This window comes from Acartia tonsa, chromosome 3 (genome assembly GCF_053477335.1).
Source record: "Acartia tonsa isolate MP-2025a chromosome 3, ASM5347733v1, whole genome shotgun sequence".
In the NCBI taxonomy this organism is placed as follows: domain Eukaryota; kingdom Metazoa; phylum Arthropoda; class Copepoda; order Calanoida; family Acartiidae; genus Acartia; species Acartia tonsa.
Window position 1 is genome coordinate 31,672,360 of NC_137262.1, and position 14,145 is coordinate 31,686,504.

The following is a 14,145-nucleotide window of genomic DNA, read 5'->3' on the forward strand; positions in this document are numbered from 1 at the left end:
TGTTGTATTTTGGTAACCAATATTAACCACAAATGATTCTATTTTCACACACAATAACTTCCCCCTGTGCCTCCTTCTACTCAAGCCCCATGTATGGATATAGTATGTATGGATGAGGTATATTTTCATACATAATAACTCCCCCCTGTGCCTCCTTCTACTCACGCCCCTGTATGGATCTAATATATAAGAATGAGGTAATTTAACATACAATAACTACTCACACCCCTGTATGGATCTGATATATATGGATGAAGTATATTTCAACACAATTTCATATTATGTCACTCCCATGTACAAATCTAATAAATATGGATAGGGTATTTTTTACACACAATAACTTCCCCCTGTGCCAACTTCTACTAGTGTCCCCGTATGGATCTAATATATAAGGATGAGGTATTTTAATGTGTTTAGTTACAATACACTGATTATCCTTTTTTTTCTCGTCTCTAAAAGGATTTTAAACATAAGGATGATTTATTTGGAAAGCAAATATGTTAATCTCTCAAAATCTATAGCTACTTAAGTTTCTGTTTACTATAACAGATTTTATGTATCTAATGCTTTATGCTTTATTTAATTTAATAAAAGAAATTTTAGAAAACTAATCCATGCATTTTTAAATCATTTATGTAATTCTAAAAGTAAAAGCCAATATAAATTTGTTAAGTCCTAGTTTTCGTGTGAGTAGGAGATTACTTCAGTCAGCAATTATCATACTAAATTGTCTTTAATACTTAAGGATAAAGAATATGTAAAAGAACAAACTTTTCAAAATATTAATATAAGAAATATGTAAAGAATATTCTTTACATAATACTATATAAATATCCTATAATATAAAGTAGTAAGGTTTTTTTGTCTGTAGCTAGAGATTTCGATTTCAATTAATTTAAGCCTTACATAAATGGGTTGGTTTTATGCTATTTTTCTTTAATTTCTCACCCTTTCTAATATATAGTCCGTAGATGCTAGGTGCCAGAGCCACTAGTATTATATCAAAATAATCTACGATTAACATAATGTATTCTTCTTTATATAAAAAAAAGTTAGAGACGATACCGTTTCTTGTGGGTACACAACACTTTTTATTCAATTTACCTATCTTTTCCTTTATACCTGAAACAATTTAAAACAATACATTCCATTTTTATGACGTGCTGTTACCTAGGATTTAGAAAAGTATTTGAAAAAACAAGGATAACTTTGTTCGTCTTCGGATTTAAAATAAGTAGCATTGTCTAAAGTAAGGTTTTCTAACTTTTGTGCTAGTTTTATTTCTTTATGGATAACTAGCGGCTACGCCCCTAGAGGCCTCTAGTGGCACTTTAAATGTTTTTGTTTGTTAAAGTCTATGTTAATTATTTATGTTACGATACCTATCATATGTTACGTTGAAGTCTCCTTATTTATAATACGATACCTACCATATGTAACGTTGAAGTCTCCCAATATTAAAAAAATTTTCGATTTTTTTGTCATTTCTCTTGGGAGGGTGGTGGTACCCTTCCCCAAAATAGTTATAAACCTTCCCAGGACACATGAGAATCTACCCTGTTAAGGAGAACCCGATCGGTTAAGCGCGGTTAGCGAGATCCTTCGGTACAGACACACAGACAGACAGACAGACACACAGACAGACAAACATCCTGTTACTTTAGTATAAGGATAATTACAGCATGTTAATTCTTACACTAAAGTAACATGATGTCTGTTTGTCTGTCTGTCTGTCCGTCCGTCCCTTAAGATCTCAGTGACCACTGAACCGATCGGATTCTACTCTTCAGGCAATATACCTACTGGTTCTGTTGTGGTTTAAGGCTATTTTCTTGGGGCGTGGGACACCCCCCCCCCCCCTCAAAAAAATAAAAAATCCCCCCCTCATTTTTTGTTTATGGGGAAGTTAGTTCACATAAAATGGCTAATAGAATGATAGTTATCTAAGCCAGACCTGAGCTCGTCTACTAATGGACATGAATTATTTTATAGGAAACTTTGTCTCTTTTCTATACGTTGTTCTATAATGTTGGTCTAATGTTGTCCCGAGGCAGGAAATGGTAAATTCTCATGTTTTAGACATTTTTTGTGGTCACACTGCGCAAAAAAAGTACAAAGTCTATGGTATTGAGTTTGTCTGTTTGTAAAAAAAGATCTTTAGATGAATTAATGAATCAATTGATCTTGGAATCAATATATTATTACTTGGATGTTACATACAATTTTCATGTACTCTAAAAAAAGTAATACTCGCAGCTGGCTAAAATATTCATAACCCTCTTTTTGATCCACCTTTTACCCAATCTCCTCCCTCCAACTGGATGAACAAACTGATCACTAAATGAGGTTCATATTTGCAAAATAAATTAACGAAGATTTTACCCTATCAATATAATTATACATATATCCTATTACCAATGATCCTGGTCAGTTTTAATGGTATATACGAGATGGATGTAGGGACAGAATAACAGTGAGGCTTATAGTGGGTTCAAAGTAGTGAGGCTCAAGCTGGCTGCAACCGGCTGCAGGTAGATTTAGATAAGTGTCGCCGATGGTGGCTGCGGCCGTTTTTAAAGCCAAAAGCTGACGGTAAGACTTCAGTTAACCTTGCGGCTAATTCTTGGAGAATTATTGTTCAAAAAAGTAATATTGCAAATAAAACGAAAAAAAATGAGTATAATATTTAACATAAAATTAAACTCACAAATTTATCCCAAAAGGGCATAACAATTAACTAAAAATAACTGTTCCATAAACAATAAAAGTAAATAGTGCAGTATAGTATGTATAATTTTTGTTAATTACTCAAAAACAAGAGTTCAACATCCATGAGTAACGAAGCTTTGGACTGCAAATGTAAATCAGCTAAATATTAACACTATAAATGCTAAAACTGTTATATTACTTTCTAAAAACACCAAAAATCATTAGATATGAAATACATTAGAATAAAATAAAGGCAGCAATCTGTCAAACTACAGTAAAACTGACAACCTTACCTTATGCCTAAAATGGATCATTGATGAAAATTCGTCGTATTTTTACAGTACCTTTTCTCCTTTTTCTAGCCTCTGCGGGGCAATCATTACCATTTACTAACCCTAAACCTAACTTTACCTACCTATCAAAAGCTACCATGAAAATACGACGAAACCTGCTACATCGTTTTCTTTCAGGATCTGGGTAATCTTCACATAAACGTTACAAATAAAGCAGCCTATTAAGAGCTATATCTGCAGTGCTTTACAGACAAACATATAAATTTATCAAGTAGCTTTGTTCCTAAAAATAGTAATTACAAATGAAACGGGCGCAAGCCTTTTTTATTTTTGCTAAATGTGGGGTCTAAATAAATCCCAAATATATGGTGTTTCTGCATAGTAACTTAACATGATTTTTAATATTCGAATATAAAAAAAAGAAATGGTAACAACAATTTCAGTATAGCTTTCAATTTGATTACAACCGGTTCTCAGCCATACTGAAAAATCATATATAACTTCGTGTTACAGACAGTTTTCTACAAATAATAAAATACAAATAGTAAAATTAATGTATTTCATTTTAATATCCAAGCAAAACCTGTCTATGATACGACACGATAAATAACTATTAAATAATGAAACAAAGTATAAAGAATAGTGAAAACAAGTTTATTTTTTTCTTTTACAATATCTTTTATAAGGTTATACTACCTATAAGGAGAGAGGTTTATTTATTGGTATTTATTTGATGAAAATTTCAAATAAAATATCTTTTGTGTTGTATAAACACCACCATTTAAAAAAGCAAGCATTACTGTAATCAGCATACACGGAAATGCAAAAACTGATAACTCAACATTACTTTACTTTTTTCACTCCTCACATGATGCACAAAAAGATCTCCAAAATGGCTGGTCTGATTAGGTTGTACTTTTCTGACAACTCTAAAAATGCCTGGAAGTGATTTTAGGCTACTTTTCTGAATTTTATCTTGGAGTCTAGGGGAGAAGTACTAAGTATCTTTAAAAAAAGGCAACATTTATTCAAACCCTGTATTATAATTTGATGATGAAAACGATCATAAATGAAGATCTCTGAAAAGCTGATTTAAATTGGTTAGAATTTCCAGGAAAGCTTTATTAAAATATCGGGGTGGTGTTAGCTTAATATTATGACATTCCCTGCTTTTCCCTAGAGGCTAGGGGCGAAGCAATTAGTTAATATATTAAATGGCTGCTATCTCCAAAATATCAAGTTGATATTGACCTAAAAATAATTTCATATGTTGTACAGTATTAAACAGTAAAGTTTCAGTGAGGCAATAACAAAAAAATCACTTGAATGGCTGCAAGCTATGCATCTAATTGAGATAACCTTGAAAATCATCACTTTATTTCATTTTTGGCCTTCTTTCTTGCATGCCATTTACGCATGGTGGCATCAAGGTTCTTTAGTAAGGTAGTCATTTTAGTTCATGGTTTAGGGACTATTCTTTCAGAGGATTTTCCTCTGTTCTAAGGAAGATATTACTGTTAATAATATGTGGTACCCAAAGTTTTATAAACACAATCTCTAATCTTACAAATTAACTTGGTTGACCGATGATTTATTCAAGAAGTGCAGTGTCTAAATACAACCTATAAACTAGATCAGCAAAACTAAAAAATTTATATATGATAATTGAGTATTTGTATCAATAGCGTTATCTCTTAAGATTTCTTATATTTTCCCTTGTCAAACTATTTGTGCCAATACTTTTATTTTCGGGCAATGCTTTTGACATTTGCTGTTACTTTTTTAACACAAAACATTTGTCATAGCATCTAGTATGGCTTCAAAACCGATTGATATTCACTTAATTAGAACCGGTTCTCAATCATTTTGAAAGATGATATATAGCATCGTATTGCAGACAATTTTCCATTAAAATAAATGTATCAAATAAAATGCATAAAATCAATACAAGTTTGTTATGTTGTTATTATTGTACTTATACGTCGACACAAAAATTAAATAGGCAGTAAACACTGGTTTATTTGCTAAATTTCTACCTGTCTACATAACCCTGCAGGGGCACGGGCCCTAAAAAACCTGGGCCTAATGTGACATTCGCCTGAGTGCCAAATATTCTACTTGTGCAAACTCATGTGTGCTGATTTTCAAGGCAGGGTGTTCAGACAATTTAGCCAAAAAATTTTAAGAGTAAAGAGTAACTTCTGTGGTTCTTCAAACTAAGTTAAAATACTGCTGCTATGTCAGACAGGCCACAGCGTCATCACTTGTAAAATGAAGAGGCGCCTTGTCCCATAAACAGTCCCAACATAATTCCATTTGTATTTTAATTGTATGTCGCTAAAAGTCAACTTTTCTGCCTTAAACTTTTCCGTTTATTTCTGTTTAAATACTTGTCCAAACATATAAAGATCTGATGAAATATAGCTTTTTATAGATCCTGGGCAGTTTTTTTTATCCATTTTAAAACCAAAAAATGTACCCTTTGGCTATGGAGCAGTTGCTATTAAATGAAAATGGCAATTTCAAAATATTGTCACACCACAAAAACACTGCTATGTTATCAGTGCATGATGGCAAAAAAGTGTATATAGTTGGCCCCTATAAATGTCATATCAATTTTCTTATATGATTACTTTTTTTACTGCATAGGTTTCAACTTGATTTAATCAAGACTTGGCATATCAAATAAAATTGCACACAAGTAAGATACAATAAGTTCAATTTATTCGAACAACAAATTTGAAAACCACTATTTATCGATTAGGTGATTAGGTTCGAATATAGGCTAAAACCATCATAACAAAAGACGTAAATTTTTTTGTAAAATTATAGTATGTCATAGAGACCAATCATACAAAGTTCAAATGGATTAAACGTCTTACGGCTGAATGTGCTGACTATAAAAGAAGTATTATTATAGGTAGTAATTCAAAAGAATTTTTATTATACTATACATTCATCTAAGAAAGAAGACTGTTATAATACTTATTTGTATTTTTCACCTAGTCACTGACCAAACATCATATGAATATGAGGATTAATCCTATATTTCGCTAGTAATACCCAAACCAATTGATGTCAAACATGTTTTTATCTACTGAGAAGACATTTGAAAAGCTGTAATGGTTTTGAAGTTTTAAATCTATATTTCAAAAGAAAATTTTTTTTTCAGCTTTAATACAGAATTATAAGATAAAAAAGCAGACAAGAAGTAGTGTCAGAACTTTTCTACCAATAATTTTAATCATTGGGGATGTTTCTTTTCATCATCCATTGTCTTATCAGTTTAGATCAGTGGGTTATTATAAATCAATTGCAAAATAATGGATTTTATCAAATTGGTGAATGCTAAACAAACAAAAAATGTATTACTCATCAATATCTATTATTCTATTATAAACATACATACACATACACACACAAATAACGCATGGCTCACTTTGGATTATTTAATTTTCAACCCAAGGTTCTGTAATCGATGCCAAAAATATTTTATGTGCAAATTAGTGACGATGCTTTTAATATTAAAGAAACATTGTTTTAATTTAAATTTGGTCAAAATAAGTTTGTATTGTTCAATTTAATCGTAAATTTGCTTGCATACTATGGACACACATACATTAAGAGACGTAGTTATCGGGAAGCTTCGTTTTCAAAGTGGACGTATAAACTATTTAAGAGTTCTTCAACTGCTTTTAAATGAATGCCTGATGTACGTACCGACTAAGAATGTAGAAATGTTTTGCTAATACAATTTTTTTAGTTTAAGTTAAAGCATACCTCCCAATACAGATACGTGTAAAAAAGGGTTAAATAACCACCAGGGATCTTAGGGGATAAGACAATGAACCATAAATTATTTAGCATCCCTAAATACTAAAATTAGTAGATTGAAATTATTGGCTAAAAAGATTTAACAATAATAGTTCAAAGAATTAATGAAAGTCCCTAAACGTTACCAGCAAACAAATGAGAGAACGTGTTGATAAAGAATGTATAAATATAGATGTATACCCAGGTAACTACCTGGCCCAAGTGGTGGAGACCTTTTCGTCTGCTAGCAGGCTTAATGCTCTTTTTGTAGAGACTTTCTGTGTTCATATTTCCGACGCTATTGGCTGATATTCAAAGATCCAATTGAAAGAATTTGTAGAGTTAGATATAGCTCCTGTTTTCTCTGTTGTTTTAATTTAATGTGTTTAAAAATTTTTTGGTTAGTACCAATATACCTTCTCCCTGGTAGCCACCAAGCCAAAGTATGAAAGACGTGCGTGTGGGTACAATGATTTGAAGGTAAATACTTCACCCAGGGGTTTATTCAAAACTGCATTATATAAGTCGAAGGTATGAAATTATAATAATATGATTACTTACAGTTCTGGGGATTGTTGGAGAAATCTAAATTCTTTAGTTTTCCTGTTAAGATCTATTCATTTCAGCAAATTAATGTAGGATACCTGACATATAGAGGTAAAATGACAAACTATGCTTCAATTGGGGTTAATGGTCTGATACATGATGTTTAATTATCAATATGATTTCAAGGTTTAAAGCTTTTGACAAAATTCGCCTTTTTGTTGTATCTCATTCCTATACACCAGAACAAAACAACAAAATGTGTAACTTTAATATTCATCTTTATTAAGTTCCACCATTGTTGCGCTATTAATTAACCTAATCGTACTGTGTTGTATGAACACCATTATAGAAGAGTTTATGTATAGATCCTTGTTTTGTTCGAATCATCCTTTAACATTGAAACATGATTGTGCGACTTTAATCATAGGCTCATCCCAATATATATATTATATATATATACAAAAAAAGGGTAGGTGTTGGGATAAGTTAATAGGAGAAAAAATACCTAAAATTTAGATAATATTTTATTTTTTAAAATAAAGGTAGTTTTATATATCTATGAATATTTCTTTAATTTTTTAGGTTACCTATACACTCAATTAGTAAACCTAACAGTATCATTCACCTTTTGGGTCAGCGATAAAGTTATATGGTAGAGATATATTTCATCATAAGGAAAAGGATTTCATCTATTGTTTTGATCTAATCTTATCTTAACATTTTTAAAAAATACAACCGTTAGAAAGAAACCGAAGTACATATAAACCAAATCATACAAAGCTTCGCTATCTTTACTGTTTGGCCCAGAGAGAGAGGTTACAATGCCTGTTTATTACACTGGGCCCAAAAGTTTTATAATAACGTTTGTTTATTCGTTGCCATAACAATTTATTGAGACTTTGATTGGAATTTTGATTGGTTGGTTAATTAAGTTGAATATTCAAGCTTTCAACTACTAACTTTAACGTAAAGAAGTGGTAATTTTGTGTACCATCATTAGGGATAACATCAATTTATCTGCCATTGTCTTATTCCTTTAGATCCCTGTGTTGGGCCAGTCAATTTCCATGTTTAATATTCCATGATATTCAATGATTATTGTTTCCTTGCTAAATTTTAAGACTCTATTCTTTTATAACTTCCCGTTTCCTATTTTATTACACGGGGAGAAACATATATTGGGTAAAACAGAATGAGAGGGGACACTGGACATCAAATTATCCTGATCCTGTACCAGTTTTCTAATTTGTTAGCTTATATGGGGCTTATATTTAGTCTTGATTGGTTAATACAATCGGGATTTTTTTTTAAATTCAATCTTTGACTTTAAAATTATTTATTGAAATCCATTGTCCTATTCATAAGAATTATGATGCAGAGAAAGGTCAATAGAATAAAAATTGAAATAGAATATTTTGCCTTTTTTAAGCTAAAAAGATGGCTGGAAAGATTTAGATTTTTTTCCATATACATTATATGGATCTTCAAAAAGAAAAAAAGTATTTTATATATATTTTTAATATTTATCAATAACTTTATCAAATCTTATAAACTTTAAAATTTCATTTAGATATTTAAAATTCTAAATAATATATTTAACTTTAAAATATTTCTAGAATTTCAATTTTGAAAAGTATATAAATTCTATGAAATTCTGTTTTCCTTTTGATATAATAAACTTTTTTTTTCGCAGACTAAATTATGAAAGTTATTTTTTACACTAATCGTAAGTTTGTTCATCTGTCCGTTCATCCAGGGAGAAAGGAGACATTGGATTGTTAATTACACTATCCGCTAATTGTTTTTAATAGCGTTCTTATTCGTTGCCTTAAAAAATTTGGGTATTTTTATTAATTTTGATTGGTTGGTATCATCAATTTAGCGTTCAAAAGTTTCAACCACTTATTGAAATCAACAAAAGGGATAATTTATCATCGTTGTCATTTATCGGCCATTGTCTTATCCCTTTATTCCTTCTATAATATAACCAATGATTATAATCTCAAATGAAAAAAATGTATGGAGATTGAAAATGAAAAATTCAAATGTTAATTGATATAATTCAACTTCTTTTTCATAAAATAATAATTGTTTTCTATAAGTCTAAATTCTTAAATATGAAGTAAACTATATTACATTCGGTCCGTTTGTCCCTCTGTTCGATATTTTATTTTATCTGATAAGGAACAATTCTAGGATGCTTTTTAGCAAGTTTTTAGTTTTGCCTAAAATGTCTAAATTGTACCAAAAATGTAGAAAAAATGGTCACTAATTTATTATGTTTGTTTTACATTTGTCCATTGAAAAAAAGAACGTTAGCATATTCATACAATGTATAACTAAAAGAATATTTGTCACAGCGTTTTAGAACTAAATTCAATCGTTTTTGTGGCCTAATACGTACATGGGCAGCAACTCACTTTATCATTTTATAGTACAATGCTTTGATAATAATTATTACGTTCATAAAAAGTGATGTTTTTTTATAAGGTTAAGAATGTGGGTATTATCAGGGATCTAGAGGGGTGAGACAATGACCGATAAATTGATGGACAATGTACATCCCCAAAGATGATACACAAAGTTACCCCTTCTTTAGATTAAAACTAGTAATTGAAACGTTTGGACACTAAAAATAATGAACCAACCTTTCAAAATTCAATATAATACCCCAAAGTTGTTAGGCCAACGAAAAAAAGAAAATGTTATTTCAAAATGTAATAAACAGTTCAATATCCCCTCCCTCGCTGGGATATTATATATAAGAAGTTAATCTGCTAAAAAATTGCGATTCGCTGTTTTGTGGGAAAACCAGAACGTTACAAATTCATTGACACTAGGAGAATGGTCACTAAAAAGGCCCAATTTACAAAATTCAGTGTGACAATGTAACAAATTCTTTACAATTTTGTTTCACTTGTCCAACACATTTTTCTTTCATTTTTAAATATTCCCATAATCAGCAGTACACTTGTTTTCCAGATAATAAAAAATCATCTTATCATACTTTTTTTTCTTGAAATATGTTAACATTGTACATTAAATGAATTTACATTACAATAATGATATATGGTATAAATATATTTATAATTTTATCAAATTCTGTATACTTTAAAATTAAGACAAAAATTAGACCAAAAAGAAAACCCTTTTTCCTAAAACGTTTCCGCCAGTTAAAACTAGTTACTTTTGAGGAAAAATATATTTGAAGGAGAAGTTAGGTGACTCAAATATAGAATAAAACCATCCCAAGAGTTTGAGCAAAAAAAATATAGCTAAAATTGATCCCAGATGTTATGTTAAGGTTCCCAAAATAAAAAATTCCTATTTCTTTATTAGATAGATTAACATGCTGTAATTATTATCCATAAAGAAATAAAACTAGCACAAAAGTTAGAAAACCTTACTTTAGAAAATGCTACTTATTTTAAGTCCTGAAAAAAATATTTTCTTCAAGTGCTCAGTCTTTGTACTAAATGTTTTAACGTTTCTTCTTTTTTCTTGTACATGAAATTTAAACTTTTTATATGAGGTGGAAATTCAAAGCTTTTTCGAATCAGGATTCAAATTAAGTTAAATTAATTTTTAATTCTAATTTATATCAAAGGTTAATTAAGTATAATATACGTATTTTTAAATAATTACATTCAATAAATCTATAATTTAAAAAAAATCCTGGATATAGAAAATTAAAAATGGTAAAAAATTTCATTCCTCAAAATGGCATGGCCATCCATTGAAATTGTCTGTATTGAAAAACAGTGGGAGCCAAATTGGTAAATTGTTTACGGTAATCTTATAACTCTTACACACAGCATACACTGAGGCAATAGAAAGTCATTCCTGGTCAACGGAAAATCTTGGAAAGATAGATAGATAATTAATTTAGATAGATAAAATGATAGTGATTGGTATATAGATGGATAGACAGATAGACATATATGTACATTAAAGATAGAGATAGATAGACAGTTAGTTGAAAGATAGTCAAATAGATAGTTAGATTGATTGAGAGATAGATAGATAGATATATAAACGATAGATAGATAATGGATAAGAAGATAAAAAAAATTTAAAATATATCTAGAAAGAAAATATAGATATTTAAAAAGTTTATTTTTATAGATAGAAATATCTTCAGATATTCTTTTCCTTATATGTATATAGGTAGATAAATAGATAGATATTAAGATAGAAAGTGGGATCATTGGGATCAATGGTTTTGTGGGAATAATATTTGTCTTTGTGGTTATTAATTGCTTCATGAATATCCGGAGTAGCTACAGATATATCAGTTTGGGCAATGACATGACTTTATGAATAGTAGAGAGAATAGCAACTCACAAACTAGTGAGGGTAATACAAAAATTTAGTGCAAGATAAAGAGTATTTGTGGTAATTAATTATTGCTACACATATATCAGTTTGTGCAACGAGAAAAGCAACCTAAGAACTGGTAAGGGTAATAACAGAATATAGTGTTAGTTTGGGCAATAACATAACATATGTAAAGTATAGAGATTAGCAACTTCTAAATTAGTAAGGGTAATAACACAATGGAGTAAGAGATAAAAAATATTTTTGATATATGCTTCTTGAGTATCCGTTGTAGCTACAAATACAGTTTGGGCAATATCATAACAATGTGTATAGCAACGAAAAAAAAGCTTATGAACAAGTTAGGCTAATCATCTAATCATGAATTGGTCTTCAGGGCCTGTCAGAAGGTTATCTTTATCGGTCAAGCAGTTAAAGAGATTTCTCAGTACAAAATGACAAACATGATTTAATTTACACTTTTTTTATATGTACAATTATAAGGAAAATGAACCAAATTGACACAATAAGTTTAGCCTTCGAATAATAATTTGTCCCGTTTATTCTGTTTAAATGCAATATAATTTAAAACCAAACTAATTTCCTTGCATAAAATGAATCATTAAACTCTTTCCTTCTTTATGGTTAGGTATAGTGATTCTTAAAAACAATAAGGTTTACAAATCTAAAAATTGTACATAGGATAGGCGTAAAGAAGAGGGGTGTCAAAATTCATCTAACAATTAAAGGTTTATAGGCATATCTCCCCATTGTTAAGTCCCTTATTGTTCATACTTGTTAGAGGACAGTTACTTTTCGAATGATTGACCAATTACTAAAAAGAGCATTCATATGTATTATCCAACAGACAACCAACTAATTTAATGTTCAACCTTTGCATTGAAGTCCTAACTAATAATTATTGATTTTTTTCATTTTTTTCATAATGACATAGTGACCCATTTCTCACATGTTGATATGTTGATTTGTGGTTTATCAGTTTTAACCTAAATTATAAATTATTAATATTCTTATGATTATATAATAATAAGTTTGGGAAGCATTTAGGTAACTCATTACCAACCAATCATATTTAAACAAGGTCAACTTTATCATTAGGAGCGCAGCAATAACAAGAGAATAGCTAGAGGACGTCCAGGAGGAAGAGGTAAAGGCGTAATCTTTTTTGAAAATGATTAACCTTCCCTCCCCCCCTTTTCCAGAAAAAAGCTTGAAACAGCCTTTTTTGCTTTTTTTTTCTCATTTTTTTACATATAAAAAATCTTTTTTAGCATTGCTCTTCCCTTCTCGCTCTATTAACTTTGTAAATAAGTCTGTTTAAATCTATCAAGCTATCCTTTTATATGATGATTTTAAGTGAAACTCTTACTATTGAAATTTTGAAATGTTTATTATGGTATGACTATTGTAACCAATCCTGTCAATTTGAGTGTTTAGATACCACAAAGTTCTTAAAGTAAAAGTAGGAAATTATATAATAGACATTAAAATTAACCAATCGAATTAAATTAGATATAAGAAGGGAGGAGACGGTTGTTAATGAAACTGATATATTCGTTTGCTCTTAAAAAAATTGGTTACTTTTAATTAAATTTTTTTTTTACAAATTTGAAGTGTCGAAACTTTTCAACCATTAGTTTTGATCGAAAAAAATGGGAATTTTGACTATCATCATTGGGGATGTTTGTCAATTTATCGTCCATTGTATTTTTCCTTAGGGCCATGGGTAAAGGCAAGTCTTAAATTTTATGTCTTACTTGTCACAAAACAGATAGACAAAGTTTATCTTGTCGGTAGAATAATGCTTATTCACTTTCAAAAAAATATATTTAATTGCTATTAGATAAAAATAAACATAAAATTAATTATAAAAGATTACCAACTTTTATTTATTAACTTTTATTCTTAGGTAAATTAAAAGACAAATATTAGCTAGTCACACCTCTCTCTCTTGTCCACCTAAAGTCCACTCAAAGATTATCATAATCCATAATTTACTGATTTGTTCAGGTTACCGTAGCTGTCTTTAGTGTCCTAGCAATGTAGGGATAGATGTCACCTCGTTTGACTTACATGTTCTATTAACGTCATAGTAGAGGGAAAGAGAAAGGGAAGGGTAAAGAAACCCCTTTAAAAGAGTTGCGGTATAGGGTATTATATGACGTCAAAAGAATAGGCAAGTCAAAAGTGGTGAAATCTATCCCTATTTGGTAGGGCACTATAGACAGCTACCAGGTTTTCATTTATTTTATTTAATTTAATATTAATGAAAAATCACTCAGTTTTTCTTTGCCATCCTTAATTAGACTTAAACATTTCATCTAATAGAAATTTTAGATTAAACTGTATTTGTGTTGATATTCCAAAATGGATAAACCTCCCAGTAAGTAAACAAAAGGAAGTTACACCTCTGTGGCATGTATGTATTTGTCTACAGGGATCTCAA